Raw genomic sequence first — 17146 nt, 5'->3', positions numbered from 1 at the left:
CTCTTCCTCACTAGTCTCACGCACGCCGTGGTAGCATCCCTGTTGTGTGTGTGTGTGTGTGTGATGCTCCGTGTTCCTCCAGCCCATCACCTCTGGCTCGTGGCTCCTTCATCTCCCAATGGGATGCACTTGGCCACTCTTGGTGGGGTTGAGCACCGGTGTGGGAGCATCAGCCCATTCTGCTTGAGTGATATCGATACCTCAGTTGCAATAATGAAAAAGCTGTTTGGCTTTGGTGTGGGTCGTAACCGTAGCCTGGTATCTGTGTTGTCGTGATTAGGCTAAAGCCTGCATCACTGATGTAATCCTGTGAGTCCTGCTTGAGCTTTAGTTCTGATTTGGCACACTTGAGCAGTATCGTGGTACATCCTTTGCTGAGAAGATCCACTAATAACAATGAGAAATAGGGAGCCACTCTGTGCTCGCAGGGAAACAGAGATTTGGGTTGGTTTATGTTCATTTCCACCCACCACGCATGGCTCCATTGCTACAGGAGCCCACCCTCTTTCAAGCTTGTGACTACCTCCTCTTCACATCCTAGCACATAGTACTGAGCCCCTGGGCCTTCCTTGGACCACCCTCTCTGCTGCCCACTCTTTGCCCTACCAGATGCAGGAGGGAAGCAGAGGGAGATGATGCTTCCCACCAAGTAGCTGATGTGTGCAGGGATGCTTGCTTGGAAGTACCACAGATGCTGAAGTTGGCTGGAACAGGGAGAGGTCTCCCAGACTTTGGGGTTTGGTTTTCCTTTTCAAATCTGCACAAGCACCATTGTCTTCACCTGCCAACCTTCAGTCTTTCGTGATCCAAAACCTGCTTTCATGATCCTCTGGAGGTGTTTGATCTGTTCTCCATAGCAGGAGCATCGGGATATGTTCAGACTGATGCTGATGAGGTTTGGTACCACTTGTTGTCTCTGGACAGCCTCAAGCCTAGCCATGTTGGTAGTAGCACAATAAGCACTCCTGGGACATAGTGTTGGTCAGCAACACGTTGTGCATGTTGTATGGAACCTGAGCCCCAGCGCCTTGGTTCATGCTCCTCTCCCATGACTTCCATTGCATCCGCTGCTGTAGGCTGCTGGCGTGTGACCTGTTCTCAGTTCAGCTGTGCTGCAGAGCTGTGTCTTTCCAATTGGATGAGTTATTTTCCTGTTCTTGAGATTATTCCCCCCCCTACCTTTCCCCCAGCAGAACGTGCTGAGTGCTGGCCTGCAATGAGCATCTCTGCAGGGCTGGGATGCTGCAGCTGGTGGGGCTATGGGCTGAGCAATGCCAACATCACTGCCTGATGCTAACACCTGCATGCAAAGCACTGCTGCAGAGTAGCCCTACCCCAGCCCAGCTCCAGGCTTGCTCCTCCAAGGAAGTTTGCATTCCCCCTAGCCCCAGCTCTCCACCCTTGGACCACGCATGGGGAAATCAAACCTCAACCAGCATGTGCATCCTCTGCTCCATTCAGACTGAGCTGGGAAAAGCTCTTCCATCACCCTGGGCTCCATCCTGTGGCTGCTTGGGGCAGGATGCACAGAGAAGTGCAATGGGAGAGGACACTGAAACTATCCCTGTTCCTTTTGGGCAGTTCACTCTGCACCAGGAAGTGCAATGTCCCAGGTTCCCTGAGCCACGCTGGCCTCAGTGCAGGCTGTGTGGAGGATCCAGATGGAAACAACCCTGTTCTTTTGGATTGTTTCCCTCTGTGTCCCATGCAACTGTGCCTAAACCCTTGATCCTATGGGAAGTGATGGTTTAGCTGCAGGATGCTGCTGTTGTACCTTTCAGAATGGCCAAAACCTGCCTATGGCTCTCAGAGCAGCAGCTGGGCCCAGAGCTGTGCTGGGGCCATGTGGACCTAGGGCTGAAATTACCTTCCAAAAGGGAAAAAAGCCAAAATCCAAACAATTCCTTGGTTTATTCCAGACCTGCAGTGGCCCAACCTCCTTTGTGTGTGTGGAGCGTTTAAGTTAAGTTTGCCTTTACCCATGTCCTGTATTGCCATTCCCACTTGGCCTGTTTTTCCCTTCAGACCAGTGATACTCAAAGCATCTCTTTGCACCCATACAGATCAAGTGCATCTTGCCAGTTCCCCCACTGATACTGAGCAAACCCCAGTCCTCTGTCTCTGCCACCCTCTTCTCCGTTTTTTTCCAATGGGAATTCCTGCCCTGAATGAGTTCTTTTTGTTGTAAATAAAGCATGCACATAGGGATTGGGAATGGTGGAAACCAGAACAAAAAGCCTCTTCTGCTGTTTGCATTCAGACTTGCATGCAGTGATTTTACAGCAAACTCTCAGTTTACAACTCTTAAGAGACAAAGAAGATGTTGCACAGGAACTAGAACCGCTCCAGTCTTCCGCTGCATGCAGCACATCCTCTCTTGATGTGGTATCTAATAAAGTGAGACTACTGGAAAAGGAAAAAACCAAACCAGCCCACGATGGTTTTTGTCTTCTTTCACTCCCTGTAGGAATATGAGCTCCATGGGCTGGGAGTGGTGCTCAGACATCCTGGTTGTGGGAATTCGTGGTGGGGTTGGGGGTGCTGGAAACCTGGGTTGGGTTCAGGACAGTGAAGGGGTGGTAGAGAAGCGTCCCAGCTTTGCAGAGCTTGACCTGGCTCTCCTGCAGCCGTGGGGGCAGTGGGGATGGTGTGAGTGCTGAAGAGTCTGGGTTCGCATCTTGGGGGCATCGATCCTTCGTGTGCAACCAAGTCATTTGTGCCTTGTCAGGTGCCAATGTGATGGGCACACGCTGCTGGGAAGACCATAGCACACAGTGGTGGCTGCTGTTTCGCTCAGGTGCTTTCATCCCCTCAAGAGCCAGACCCATCCCTTGAGTAACACAACCTCCTTGTTGCCCTTCTTCACACCCCAGGTCTCTTTCTCCTTGGTTTGGGAGAGAAGGAGCCATTCTCTTGTGTAGCTGCAGCTCCTGTTGCCCTTCCAGACACTGCAAAACCCAAGCAATGTTTCTCTTATTTTTTTGTTGTTTTCTATTATTCTTTTATATTTTATATTTTTATTATTATCATCATTAATATTTAACTTTTGCAGGTTTAGGTCCTGTTTCCAGCAGATCACCAGGGCCTGGCTCAAGGGAAGGGCTCACCGGGATGGTGGGAGAGCCCGGAGGGGTTCAGGGAGGTGATGCCAGACGGGAACATCACCTCGCCGGGTCACCACCGCCCTCCGGTACCCGGGGATGGAGCGGATTCAGGCCGGGTCCGGCGGCGATACCCAGAGCCGCCAGCAGATGGCACTGATGCTCCAGGTTTGGAATGGGAAGCCGGGCGGGCAGGAGGTGCAGGGAGGATGCTCCATGGATGGGAGCTGGAGCAGCTCTGCTCTGGAGCCAGGCTGAGAGAGCTGGGCTGGGGCAGCCTGGACAAGAGAAGGCTCCTGAAGGGGAGACCTGAGAGCAGCTCCAGTGCCTAAAGGGGCTGCAGGAAACCTGGAGAGGGACTTGGGACAAGGGATGTAGGGACAGGCCAAGGGGAATGGCTTGAACCTGCCCGAGGGGAGACTGAGCTGAGCTCGTAGGCAGAAGCTCTTCCCTGCACAGGACCAAGTGCATCCCTCTTTTTCTGCTGCTAAAGCTTGTTCTCTTCCAGACCTTTAGCAGCAAGAAATAGTCGGGTCTTTGTCCTCCTGAAAGTAATAGTTCCCAGGGATGTCTGGCAGCCTTAAACTTGAGCTTTAACTCCCTTTTATTAGTGTTTGTCAGCAGAAGAGCTTCACATTGATTTCTTTCCTCCCTGCTGCTGCCTGGAGGTGGTGTGGCCAGTGACCAGCAGGGCTCCCAATGGAGAGGCCACCCAGCTCCATCCCTGTATCCCCTGTGACTGAGATGCTGCCTTGTGTGACTGGGGATGAGGCAGCACCAGCTGTGGTTGGCTGTGAACTTCTAAATGGGAAGTGCTTCCAAAGAGAGAAAGAGGCATTTTGAGGGAACCCAAGGGGATAAGAGAGGCTCCTTTGTTCCCCCATTGATATTTCTGCTCCCATTTTCTCCTCAGCCTCTCTGTAAAGGAAGCCCATGGACTACAAATTGTGCTTGATCAGGGCAGTTATTTGCATGCTTTGCTTTTGTAGGTGGCTTTCCAGTTTTAATTACATCTCAGAACATCTGAATCCTTCTGCTGTTCCAAGCCGTTTCCTTGTGTGCTAATGAGATTTAGACCTTCAGTGCAATCAATAGATCCTCATCTCGGTGCTGGCCAAGCCAGCCGTGACCGGTAATTTACAGCTCGAGTTGTTCTGAAATCAATACAGGTTTGTTCTCCATTGAGAGGGCTGTAAAACACGGGTGACAATGGGCACACTAAGCTGTTGACATGGAAGCAGGTCCCTTACTGGGAGAGTGGCCAGTGTGATAAGAGGCAAAGCAATAGGACCAGTGAGTGGAGCAGAGCTCTCCTGGGCTGAAGGTGTTGATGAAGTTGGGCTCTTGTTCCTCTTGTTCCTCTTATGGAGCAGGAGATGCAAAATGAAACCTGTGGCCAAATGGCCCCTCTTATAGATGTGTGGTGCTCCAGAAGGTCATGGCAGTACCAATGACCCAACTCATGTCAGCATCCTATAGCACTCTCTTCTAACCTTTGTTCTTGGGGTCTAATTCATAAAGAGGTCATGTTACGGACCTCTCATAGCATGTCCTGCGTGAGAGAGCACCGAGCAGCAGAGACACCTTCCACAACTTTCCATCTTCTGGAGAGACATAGAAAACCCATAAATAAAAGCAAATTTTCACAATTTAACATTTCGCTTAAAAACCAGAGAAGCTCATCTAAAAAAATCCCTTTTCTATCCGCTTTCAAGCCTGGCTTTTCAAAAAGCCTGCAGTGAGAAATCTCTTTATCTGGTAGGGCACAGATAACAATGTAATTATGAGCTCAGATCAATGGCTTTCATCTCATCGGTGCTCAGGCTAAAAATAAACTGTTATTCTTACTCTTAGATGCACAGAGCTGGGGTGAGCATCTCCTCCAGGCTACCGGCCATTGCAGAACCATTTACAGGCAGCTATGGGGCTGGAGACAGGTTCTGGTGGGTCTGGAGAGTCCACAAAGCCTTTCCCTTGGAGAAACTGAGGTCTGGGGGTTGTATCTGGAGGGTGATGTTGGGTCCTGAGCAGAGAGGATGCCCAAGTGATGCGCACCTCCTTCTGATCACCCTATGGAGCATCCTCACCCCTGGTGGCTGTGGTGATGCTGCCTGTGAAGTACAGAGCCACGTTTTAGTGGTTGGGTGAGGTCTGGTGACTTCCTTGGGAAGGAAACAGCCCAGGAATAAATATCAGCCTCTTTCACTGTGTGCTGCATAAAGGAGTGTAACTTATTGCCATTGGAGAGCAGAGCGGTTGGCAGCTCCCATAAATCCCCAATTCCAATAGACTCTGCTCGCACTTAAACAAAAGTAACAGCGGAGAGTAGACCACAGTGAGCGTAACTGCAATAGGGAATGGAGTGTTTTGATTAATCACAGCTTGAATATTAACTATGCATAATGTTGCTGTTCGTGGATAGGCTGAAGCTGCCAACCTTGGAATCAGGAATGCGCTAAATGCTGTGGGATTTCCGCTGGTCTGGGATGGGGTGGTCTGGCACAGCACCTGCATCTCCAGCACATTGGAAGTGGCTGGATGCCAGGCTCATAAAGCTGTGTACCTGCGAACTGCCCACCCAGCCTGGCCAAGATCATTCAGCTGGGAGGAGAAAGTGATATTTAATAGAAACACTCATAGAGGTCTGACCTTTGCTGTATTCCCATGGTTTAATTTCCATGGCTTTGCTCTTTTCCAGCCAACACCATTCAATCAGGGATTAGTTGTCACATTGAGCTCATCTCAGCTACTGGGAGACACAGCTTTTCCTTGGAGCCTGTGTTTCCAATGGGCAGCACTTTCCGTGTGCTCGCATGGGTGTTTGGGATGGATCCCCCTAGGGTGGCAGGGATGGGTTTGGAGATGCTGGGTACCCATGTTAGGCTGTGACATCCCCTGAGGTGATGCTGGAGGTGAGGAGGGTTTCAGCTCCTCTTTCCTTAAAACAACAGTCTGCAAAGGCTGGGGTGGGCTGTCCTTACCTGGTCTTTGCCCTGGTGACACCTCCATCAGTGCAGATTGATGACATTACAGCTCATCTTCAAAGACCCTCCAGACTGGGACCAGATTTGGATTAAGATGCATGGTTGGGAGTGGGCCTGGCTTGGCAGAAAGCAGGAGAACAGAAAAGGGGAAATTCCGACTGAAAACCTTCTGCAAGACTGAAATTGATGCCCACGGACCCCAAGGGGGTGGGAAGGGGCTCAGCCCGCCCACTGATCCCTGCTGTGCTGATACAGCCCCTTTGCATCGTGCTGCTGCACTGACTCAGAGGTGGGAAACTGCATTATACTGTTATCCAGGTGGAGTTAATATTAGCTGGGAACAGCTTATTGAAGAACGTGGGCCTGGCAGGAGGAGTGATGGGAGCAGGGAAGCAACGGGATGTGCTGGAGGCTTTGCAGGGTGTCAGTGCTGCAGAGGGTGATGCAAACCCGGTTTTGCATCCTCACCTCACAACGTTGGCAGCACATAATGGGAATCATTTGGGGATGCTAGGAAATGAATCAGAGCCCCTCACTGAGGGTTATGGGCAGAGCCATGGTTCCTTCTGGCAGGGAACAGAGCAGGTAGTGAGAACTCAGCATCTTCCTTCAGAGCTGAATTAAGTAGCTGCAGTCAGATAGAAACTGCAGTTATCTGCTTTTAGAGAGCTGAGCGGGTCCTATGAACCCATTAGTGCCACAGAGATAACTGATTCCTCAGGTTTTCTGGCAGCAGGGTTTAAAAAACCCTCAACAAAAAAACCCTCCTTCCAAAACCCGTCAAAAAAGGCTCATTTGATCAGGCCAAAACTGGAAAAGAAAAGCTTTAGTGTTGGGTCAAAAGGGAATTGCCATTGAGAAGCTTCCAAGGTGTTTGTAAGCAGAACGGGCTCGATTTGAGAGAGAAGGCGGCCAAGAGCTCCATGGGTGTATCTATCACACCTCTTTGTTCCCAGGATGAGGGTCAGCTTTGTTAATCAAGGGCTGATAGGCGGAGCCGAAGAGCGGATCGTTATCACCCTGATAAGAGCCCTGCCATGGAAACCCTGAGGGCTGCAGCCAAGGTGCTCAGCAAAGCCGGGATTCATTCAGTCCGCTAACAAAGGGCATCTTCCTGTCAAAAGCTGACTCCTTCTGAGTGCTGCTCGGTTGTGAGAGGCGGGGGGGTCTCCAGGGGCTGAATTCAGCTCCGTTCCTTATCGCCACAGCTCTGCCCATCATCCCCAAGGACAAGGCGGTCAGGAAGGCCGAGCTCTGCCCTCGCCTTGCTGGAGCCGATGCGCAGGGTACGGCTTTCATCCCCTGCTCCCGGGTGTGTTTAACGGCCTGGCCTTGTGAGGTTGCAGTGATTGAGTAGATGGGGTTTTCAGGGAAGCAAGGCTTTTGAGACGGGTAGGGAGGAAAACCAGGCAGGAAAACCTGCCTAAGTGAAAGCTCTTCTGCCAGTCCAGAGGTAAGTAGAGCAAAACGTGCTCTGTGTATACTCTATATACTATATACTCTGTACATAGTACATGATACTTGCACCTGAGGCTCCAGCAGGAGAAGGGTCCTCTCCTTTCACAGCGGGGAGAAGCTGCGACCCCCGGATTATGCCTTCCCTCGTCAGGAAACCTCCCCATAGCTGGATCCTTAGCCTTGTTCTTCCCAAAGAGCAGGATTTCGCTCCAGGTTTGGTCTGTAGACAGGTTCTAAATTGTTCTAGGTTGGATGGGGCTTGGAGCAAGCTGCTCTAGTGGAAGGTGTCCCTGCCCATGGCAGTGGTTGGAACTGGAGGAGCTTTAAGGTCCGTCCTAACTCAAAGAGTCTGGGATTCCTCTCCTGTTCCCTTTGAGCTGCTTGGATGTGAGAACAGGAACACCAAGCCCCAGCTTGCTCTTTAGTGAAGTGCTTGAACAGAACCATCTGGAGCAATGTCTGGGAAATAAAGGGATGACGTTTCCCATCACAGCAGCTTCTTAATGGTAGTGAAGAGCGAGCCAAGTGTGAATAATGCAGAGAGAGACACGAGCTCAGTTTTCATATGCACTGGACAAACGGTTTGGGGTTTGTGGCTGTCTTTGCTCAAAGCAGCAAGAGGATGCAATGAGAACCTCTAAACACCCAGTGGTCTCCCCATCCTTAATCATCCTGACCCATAGACTGCACCCAGCATAGCTGCAGCCTTCACTAGCAACCAGAAGTGCAAAGCAAAGCACAATAACAGTCTCTCAGATGAGAAAGGAAAGCAAAGGGGGAAATAAACCCCACAAGGTCCCCATTGCAGGGTGCACAGGGAAGTGATGGGTTGCTGAGCTGTCAGGCACAGGTAGAATGTCTCAGCGCACATGAGGATCATCCTGTGCCAGAGCATCTCTCCTGGAGCTATGTTATAGATTGCTTTTGTTTTACAAGCAGCGTTGATGTGATGATATTTGGCAGCAACATTAACACTGAAACATGAGCTGCACTTGGGCCTTTTTATATGTAATTGTCTGAAAAATGACACGGGGTTGGCATTTGTGCCCTGGCAATCTGCATACCTGCCCCATGGTGCTGCTGGTGGCATGGGGAAATGCTGACCAGCAGGCTGGGGACCTGCATGGTGCCAGAGGGATGTGAGGAACAGCATCAGCAACCCCACACCCTCCTGGTCCCCAGCATCTCGTGGTCCTACAGCAACCATGGGGTGACCAAAGGTCCCTGTGCTGGTGGAAGTGGGGCTTTGGCTGCTGTCCCTGGGGCAGAGCGTGATGGACACTGCATGAGGAGGTGGGAACGGGGTGCATCAGGGCCACTCATCCATAGGAACAGCCGCCAGCGTTGGTGTTGAAACCTTTGTTCCTCCCACTTTATCTGCCGTGTCTTCTTGTCCTAATTGACTTGAAACACTTGTTAGCATCCTACGCGTGGAGCTGGGGGAAAGGCAGCGAGGAGGGAGGTGGGGGGAGCTGCCTTCAGTTCAGACAGGGATTTAAGCAGAAAGAGAGTTAAAAATCACTGTTCTGGTGCCAGTCAGCTGCAGTCAAGAGCATGAGAGAGCTGTGGTCAGGGGGGATGCTGGTCTGGCCTTGAGGTGTGAGGGGATGCTTGCCCTGGGAATGGTACCTCCAGCCTTTAGAAAGGTGTCTGAAAGCCTGTTCAGATAGGGACGAGGGAGTGAAATCTGGCGTTGGCATTGTGATAGGGTCAAGCCAAGACCTTAATAAGAAGCCTCACGTGTCTCCATGTCAGGGGGGCTCCTCAATGGAGCATGCACAGGGACTCATGCTGTCCTGCACTTGGCAGCACACCAGTGTGGGGCTGGCCATGGGCCAGTGCCTCTCGGTACCCAGCAGGACAGGGCTCTGATGGCTGCTGGCAGCAGGTCGGTTTAATCATCAAATTGCAGGGGAGAGGAGACGTGAGAGGTCACCTTGGCCATTGAGCGCCTGTCACACATCCGGAATGGTCCATCTTGCACCATCGCTGCTTCAATGGGATTTGGGAGCAGCCAGGGTGCTAGGGGTACTCATACCCTGATGGGCACTGCTGGCAGATAGGGCAGGCCTTGACCACTGCCATCCCTTCCCTTCCCAGGCACTTTAATAGCATTAGTCCGATCAAACGGCTTTAAAAGCCGCTCTTCCCCTCCGCAGCGTTTCCAGCTCCATCGGGCTGGAATGACGTGTGCCCTGCACTAAAGCAATTGGGTGAATCAGCAGCTCAGGCCAGATGCTGGGATTGATTTTCAGCCCTTTTGTGCCATCCATTATGGATATGTCCCAGTAAATCCCAGGGGACAGCTGAGGGGCAGCACTGGGGCTTGGTGACCCGGTAGATGCCACCTTGAGCTTTGTGGTTGCCGCTTGGAATGCCACAGTGGTGGCAGGGAGCCAGTGCTGGTCCCTCTCCTCTGGGTGATGCTCCTGTTGGAAGCACTGGTGACGGAGCCATCCCTTGTGTGGGGGCTGGCACCTCTTAGACCCCCTTTTAGACAAGGGCAGAGGTTTCCTGGAGGCCAAGGACAATGGAGGGGGAACCCATTGCTCTGGTTTAGCTCATGGAAAGGTCAGTCCTTGCATGGTTGGGAATGTGGTGACCGAAAACTGTACCTCTTTAAATGCTGACGGATCTATGAAAGGAGGATGGGCACAAATCAGCACTGAGGGGACTTTTTAAGCATTAGGGTGGAAAGGGGCACTTCTAAACACCGCAATTTATGTCTTTTATTTCTTCAGCATTAAAGGGATGTTTTTAACCATAGCTGGATACTTTTAACCATAGATGGACACCTCAGGGCAAGGTGAGGCTGGTGCCTTGGATCTATGGCTGCTGAGATCATGACAGCAGCATCCAGCCAGCAGACCCGCGGTTTCTCTGGTGTCGTGCCGATGCCACAGACCAGCTCCGAGGGCAGGGATGGGGATGTGTGGATGGATGTGTGCCAGCCCCATGTGCACTGCCCAAGGAGCAGCCTCCGGAGCCAGCCGAGCGCTCAGCCTCGAGTCCTCACTTGCTCCATCAGCAAACGGACCCTGCTTGAGCTGAATAATGCAGGCTCTGCAGCGCTTGCGGGTCCCACCGGGCACTCAGCACCGCCGGAGAATGCCAATGAGGCCAATGCTGCAGAGCAGCAACAGCAGCCGCGGTCAGGCCCCGAAAGTGGAATTCTTCCTGTTCCCTGGAGCCAAGTGGTGCAGTCCGGGATGTGGAGCTGAAGCAGCAGAGCTGCTCCTGGCTGCCTGCTGTGAGATGGGACATGAGGGATGGCACGAAGTGGCTTCAGGACAAGGAGCATCCAGAGGGCTGGTGGGCAAATAGACTCTGTCCTCTTGGCTTGAATGGAGACCCAGGACCTCAGCCTGCCTGCAGCCCTGGTGCTGACCCCACCATCTGCTTTCCATCCCCACTGATGGCTCTGTGTTGAATCACTGTCAGGGCTGGTTTTGGGAACAGCCGACACCAGCGGTTCCCATCTTATCCCAACAGCACATGCATGGGATGAGGAGCTGGGGATGATGAGCTCCATGGGGAGCTGGGGGGAAGGGGATGGTTCCCTCTGTTGAAAGCACAGCTGGGACCTGGAATGGGAGCTGTGGTGTTGGGACCCCACAGTGCATTGGATATTACAAGGAATCTAAACCTCTTCACACTGGGAATCAGTAGGAAGTTCTGGGGGGAATATTGCCATTTATGCACTGAAGCTGTGCCAGACAAGCAGGTTTTGACAAGAAGCTCTGAACGAGCAGAGGAAAGAGAAATGCCGCTGGCTTTCATCTTTGTGCCTTCCTGCAATCTTTATGTCTGAGTTGGAATTAACTTTGGAGCTAGAAAAGCACTAACTGCTGATAATTAAGCCCAAAACGCATCAGTCTCAACGTTAGGTGTCAGCCACAAACCCCCTCCAGTCCCAGGCCCTATTATTCTAAATTGATGCAATTATTCACCTTGCAGAGTAATACAGCTTCTGTTCTCTGGTGCCCACTAGACCTTAAAGCAGAACAAATGCTTTAATAACACTGAGCTGGTGCTTCCTGGAAGCCTGAGCACCAGGTTAGGAAGAACAGGGGCAGATTTGGGAATCTTCCATAAATTATTGCCTAATGTTTCTTTCTTGTGTCATATCTGTATGATTAGGAAGTGTTGGCTGTTCCCTGATCAGCTTGGTTTATTTCTCAGATAGGTTTAGCACCGTCTGTCTCGTGGCTCTGAAATAATGGTTTGATTAATAAGCCTGAATTTACATTTTCATTAAGCACCCCAATCCTTCTGTACCAATTAGCCACGCTGTAACATGCAGATCTGGGACATGAGAATGACAATTTTAGCCCATTAAGTAATCACTGTTATATTGATTGGTGATAATGGAGCAGAGGCAGTAAATCCACATTCGGCTGAGCTGCAGCATCCCAGGGGGGTGATGCTGATGGGGGGACGATGGCTGCACCCCTGCAGCACCCGCTGCTCCGGCTCCCTTTTGCTGCCAGTTGGTGATTAAGTGGCTTTAATTGATTCTTTCCATTTAGGAATGTCGGATTTTGTCACCACGGTGCAGGTTTGGTTGATGGTTCCAGCCAGGATGGGTGATCCGGATGTGGTGTGCCAGGAGGAGAGTCTAGCCCCTGGAGCTGCTGCTCTCAATCAGATCAGGCTCTAAGTAATTGGTAATGATGGTGAAATGAACACTTCCCTTCCCATGGCAATGAGCTAAGCTTTGTGGGATGAGGCTTGCATGGGTTGGGAGGGGTGGAATGGAGGTGGGGTTGAGGAAAGGGATGGAACAGGTTGGGATAAAATGGGATGGAGTAGGATGTATTGGGATAGGAATGGGATGGGGACAAGGACAAAGCAAATGGGGATGGTATGGTTTAGGGTAGGGATGGAGAATGGGAATAGGATGTGGACAAGACCGGGAGAATAAATGGGGATGGGGACAGGAAGGGACCAAAGGACCAAGAAGGGGACACAGCCAAAGAGACCACTTGGCTGCTGACCCTGAAGGATACGAGACAACTGCTTGGCTATGTCAGACAGAGGCAGGAACATGTATGGAGATGTTTTCTCACTGGCAGGGAGGAGGAGGTGAGGGTCAAACAAACCATTTCCCTCTTTCCTCAGGGCCACGCCAGCCTGCAAGGATGTGACCCCGGTGTGGCTCCACAGCGTGTACCACTCCAGAGCAGCAGTGTGACAGTGAGTTACTATATTTGCTCTCACCACAACCCTGCCTTTTCTGGCTCCTTTTGATGCTGGATTCTGCTCTCAAAAACTAGGACATGGCCATTACACGTGTCTGCTCTGAGCTACTGTAATCTCCTGCTGCCGGCTGGCACTGGGATGCTGCGTGCCGGCAGCCCTCCGGCCTTGGAGCACTGAGTGTTGGGATAACCAGGCACCTGAGCACTCCATGGGATCCGGATACAGCACTGCCACAGCAAGGGGAGGCTGGAGGGAACGGCCACCCTGAGGGATCCCCTTGGACCTCATCTTTATGGGGGACCCTGCAGTGATGCTGCCTGTGCTTGAGGACCACTAAGCAGCAATGGCCACGTGTCACTCCCTGCTGCCTGTGATGCCACAGCTCTGGCCATGGCCAGCCAGCTCTGCAGAGGGGCAGAAAGCTCAAACCCAGGGTTTATTCCCGAAAATAGGTATACAGGTAGGAAAATGAGGATATGGATGAGTCCACTGACACTTATAGATACTGGGGAGCCACTGGGAGCCATTATTGTGGAGCTTCCCACCCTCACACATATATGTATATGCATATATATGTATATAATATATACCTACTTACATCTGTGTGTTTCTTCCCCTTAGAAGCCCTGTTTCCACCAGGTGGGCACTGCTCTGCCTGGGAAGTCCTTTCTCTTTTCCTTCCTTTCTTTCTCAAACCAGCAATTAATCCCCTCTTACCAGAGGGGAGAAGTGTGCCCGGATGCCAGCGTGTGCTCAGCTCATCCCTAACACACCAGGGAGGAAATGTGAGTAGCAGAAGCAGTGATAGCAGGAGATGATGCAGGGAGGGGGAAGCTCAGGCTCTGATGGGCATCACTCCAAAGAAAGCCAAAATTCCCCATCCAGCAGCAAACCAGAGCTGGGGATGACAAGGAGCATCCCCAGCTTCTGCTGCTCCACCACAGCAGTGCTCAGCACGGGGGAGCAGCTGGCTCATTTATCAGCCAGCGCTAAATGCAGATGCCAAAATCCCATAGCAAAGGCACACGAAGGAATTGTGCCTCTGGATCTGCTTCTCCATTGAAGCATCAGGATGAATCCATGCACACATGGATTCTCTGTTCCTCCACTGGCAAAACCCTTGTGCTGCCTCCCCTGCATTGCCCTCAGCCTGTTTGGGTTGGGGATGTCCTGACCCATTGGCCACCGTGGGGATGGATCAAAAGCATTCCCAGAGCCATGGCCAGCAGCAGCTGCAGTCAGAGCCCCAGTGCTTATGGAGGGGGAACAAACTGGTCCCCAGCAGATTTACAGCTCCATCCATGATTGAGGAGCTGCAGAGCTGCCCTCTGCACAGGTCAGAGCATCGCCTGTGCCCTTGCCCCAGCCTTTCCCCGCATCCATCACTGTCCCCTGAGGCATTTAATCACACATGACCGAGGACCTGCTGCATGGTTCAGTGCGGATGATCTATTTCCCTGCATCCCAGATGCTGCAATCCCTCTGTGCAGTGCAGGTCACCCAGAGGACCCCTGGCAGGGCCGTGCAGCCACTCCAATGGATGTGGCAATTCCCTCCTTCAACCACTTTTGCTCCAAAAGCCAAACGTTTGCTGGACAAGAAGAAATCCTCACCATGAAGATGCTGTTCCATGACAAAGGGTTGGGTGATGCCAGGCATCACAGCCCCATCAGCTGCAAAAGGCTTGTTCCTGATGTATTCCTGCACAACTTCTTGCTGTGGATGTATTAGTAGGGCAATCTGATTTATGCCCTGCTCTCCCAGGACCCACTGACAGATGAGATGTTGTACTTCAGGAGTTTATCCTGGGGAGCAAACAGAAATGGAAACCTCACCAACTCTTTAAAGAGCTCAGCAAAATCTTTCCTTCCCCCTTTTTCCAAAGGTGGAATGGCTGAAAGAGGATATCTCTGAACTTCTTTTCCCTTCAGTCTCTTAATCCTCTTCCTTCCAGCTTTATTCCACATAATTGCCTCTGTCTTGTTTGAGGTTCTTTCTTGTTAATTCCCCTCCACTCCAAACAACCCCAAAACACCAGAGGCCTGTGTCCCTGTGAGCATCCTCGGAAGCATGTCTCAGCATTACAACATCCCTCTTCCTCCTCTTTCTGTCTTCCTTTACCCTAAAAAGACCCCTTCTCTTTGCATCCATGAGGCATTTCTGGGGCTTGCAGGCAGCAGGGCTTGAGCAGCCATTGCTGCCTGCACCATAGAACAGGTCCCTCAGGGAGATTCCCATCACTGTCACTGGCATCCTAAGGAGTTAATCAACCCAAATCAGGGCAAGTGAGGTGTGAGCTCGCAGGGGATGGGCACTGGGAGATGCAGTCTCCATGTCGGCCCAGGGGGCTGTGGCCATGAAGCTGCTTCCCATGGCACCAGGGATATGCTGGTGTTGGGAAGGATCCTTGAGCATCTCACGTCTGCTGGAGGGTTCCTGGTTTAGGGGTTCTTATGCTGAAAAGGCACCAGAACTGCTTCACAATATCACAGTGTTCCCCCCTCTGTTGCCAAGGGTTGGCCAACGTGGAGACAAGCACCGAGAGCACAAGATTTGCTAATATTGACTTTTAATCAGCTGCTCCCTGATAACCCAGCCCAGACACTGAAACCTCTGGGAAAGTCGGGATTGCAGGAATGTTTTCCACATCCTGCATGCCACCACCTGGGTAACCCACTGGTGATGTATACAAGCACCAGCCTCATCCTCGGGAGGAAGGCAGAGCCTTCAGACAGAGCTCCCCAGGCTGGGGTGCTGCTGCAGCATCACCCACCTATGAAGGCCTTGAGCTGGAGCATCCCTGTCCCTGCTGGTCCCCTCACACTGCTGCCATGGAGATGCTGGGGACCATGGGGAGGGAAAACCTCAACCCCCAGGTAGAAAACGAGCTACTAAAAAAGAGTTGACATTTCAAATCACAAAAAGAACCAAAACTGTGGCTTTAAAACCAAACTTGTTTTTCTATGTCCCATCTCATTAGTGGCACAGAGCAAGAAAGCAACAAGCGACCCATTTAAATTGTAGATTCTGACCTTTATGCTTAAAATCTTTTCAGACATCCTGTTTACAGCTTTTTTTTTCAGTGCTGGCACTTCATAATCCTCAAAATGAGGTTTTAGGCAGCCTTTTTTTTGCTATTATAATGCATCGCATCCTCTCTTATCCCCCCTGACCTTGTGCAATGAAAGTCACCCCAGTGCCAGGGCATAGAGTGCTGTGGGCTCCACTCCTCTGGATAAGGCTCAAACCTTAGCAGTCACTTTTGGCTCAAACCCCAACATTCCTTACATAGGGATTTATTTGGGGACATGGGGACACTTGAGGCCAATGTCAAAAGTCCCCTGGCAATAACCTTGAGGAGTCTGGGGTGGAAACCACCCTTAAAGTCCTGCAGAACGAGGTCCTTCTGGTGCAGCATCACTGGGAGAAGCCCAGTTTGCTGAGTGCGACTTGGAGGCATGGTCAAGAAGGAAACTCCATTGGATGTTTCAGGAGGATCCCTGGCAAGCCTGGCCCAGAAAAAGCAAACTAAAACAGTCTCCAAAAGTTATTTTTGCAAGTGCTATTCTAGACCAGCGACTAAATTTGCCCTCGCACTTGTCAAAATGGCTGTTGAGCAGTGAATCTGCTGTGATTGGATCTTAGGCAGAAGCTCTTCCCTGTGAGGGTGCTGAGGCGCTGGCACAGGGTGCCCAGAGAAGCTGTGGCTGCCCCATCCCTGGCAGTGCTCAAGGCCAGGTTGGACACAGGGGCTTGGAGCAGCTGCTCCAGTGGAAGGGGTCCCTGGATGAGCTGGAGGAGCTTTAAGGTCTCTTCAACCCAAACCAGGCTGGGATCCTGTGATTCTATGAAAACGGGACTGTTTGGAAATGGGAAAAGCCCTCAGGTCCCAGCAGCATCCTCCTTGGCATCCCTGCAGCCCTGGCAGGAGGGAGGAAGTGATGCTGGGGGGATTTGCATGGCCAAAGCCAAGGAACTGAGTACCGGGAGGATAAAAATAGTACAAACAGCTCCTCAGCCCCAGCCTGGAGCTGAGGCAGCACTCACCAGCCTGGTTTCCTATGGAAACAAGCCTCCTGGTCCATGCGCCCGCCTGTGCCTGCCCGGGGCAGTTTCAATGTCTCCCTCACACATGGATGCTCTCGCATCTATCATGGACTGAGCTGAGACTGCATTTTCCCTCCGAGGGGACAGTAGCAGGATCCATCCCTGCCCTCAGCTGCTGCTTTCCCTAAGCTCCCAGCCTCCCTACCTCTGGCTCTAGGAGCCGGAGCGGTTAGTGGGATACTTGGATACTGGGGTGCACAAACCCAGGGTATCACAGCCACCACAGGCACCTGACTGGGGTCCCCCTGCACCAGGCAAGAAAGGGGGCTTAAAATCTCCCCCTTATGTTTAAAG

This window comes from Melopsittacus undulatus, chromosome 12 (assembly GCF_012275295.1).
Source record: "Melopsittacus undulatus isolate bMelUnd1 chromosome 12, bMelUnd1.mat.Z, whole genome shotgun sequence".
Taxonomy (NCBI): domain Eukaryota; kingdom Metazoa; phylum Chordata; class Aves; order Psittaciformes; family Psittaculidae; genus Melopsittacus; species Melopsittacus undulatus.
This window is presented reverse-complemented; position numbering follows the sequence as displayed.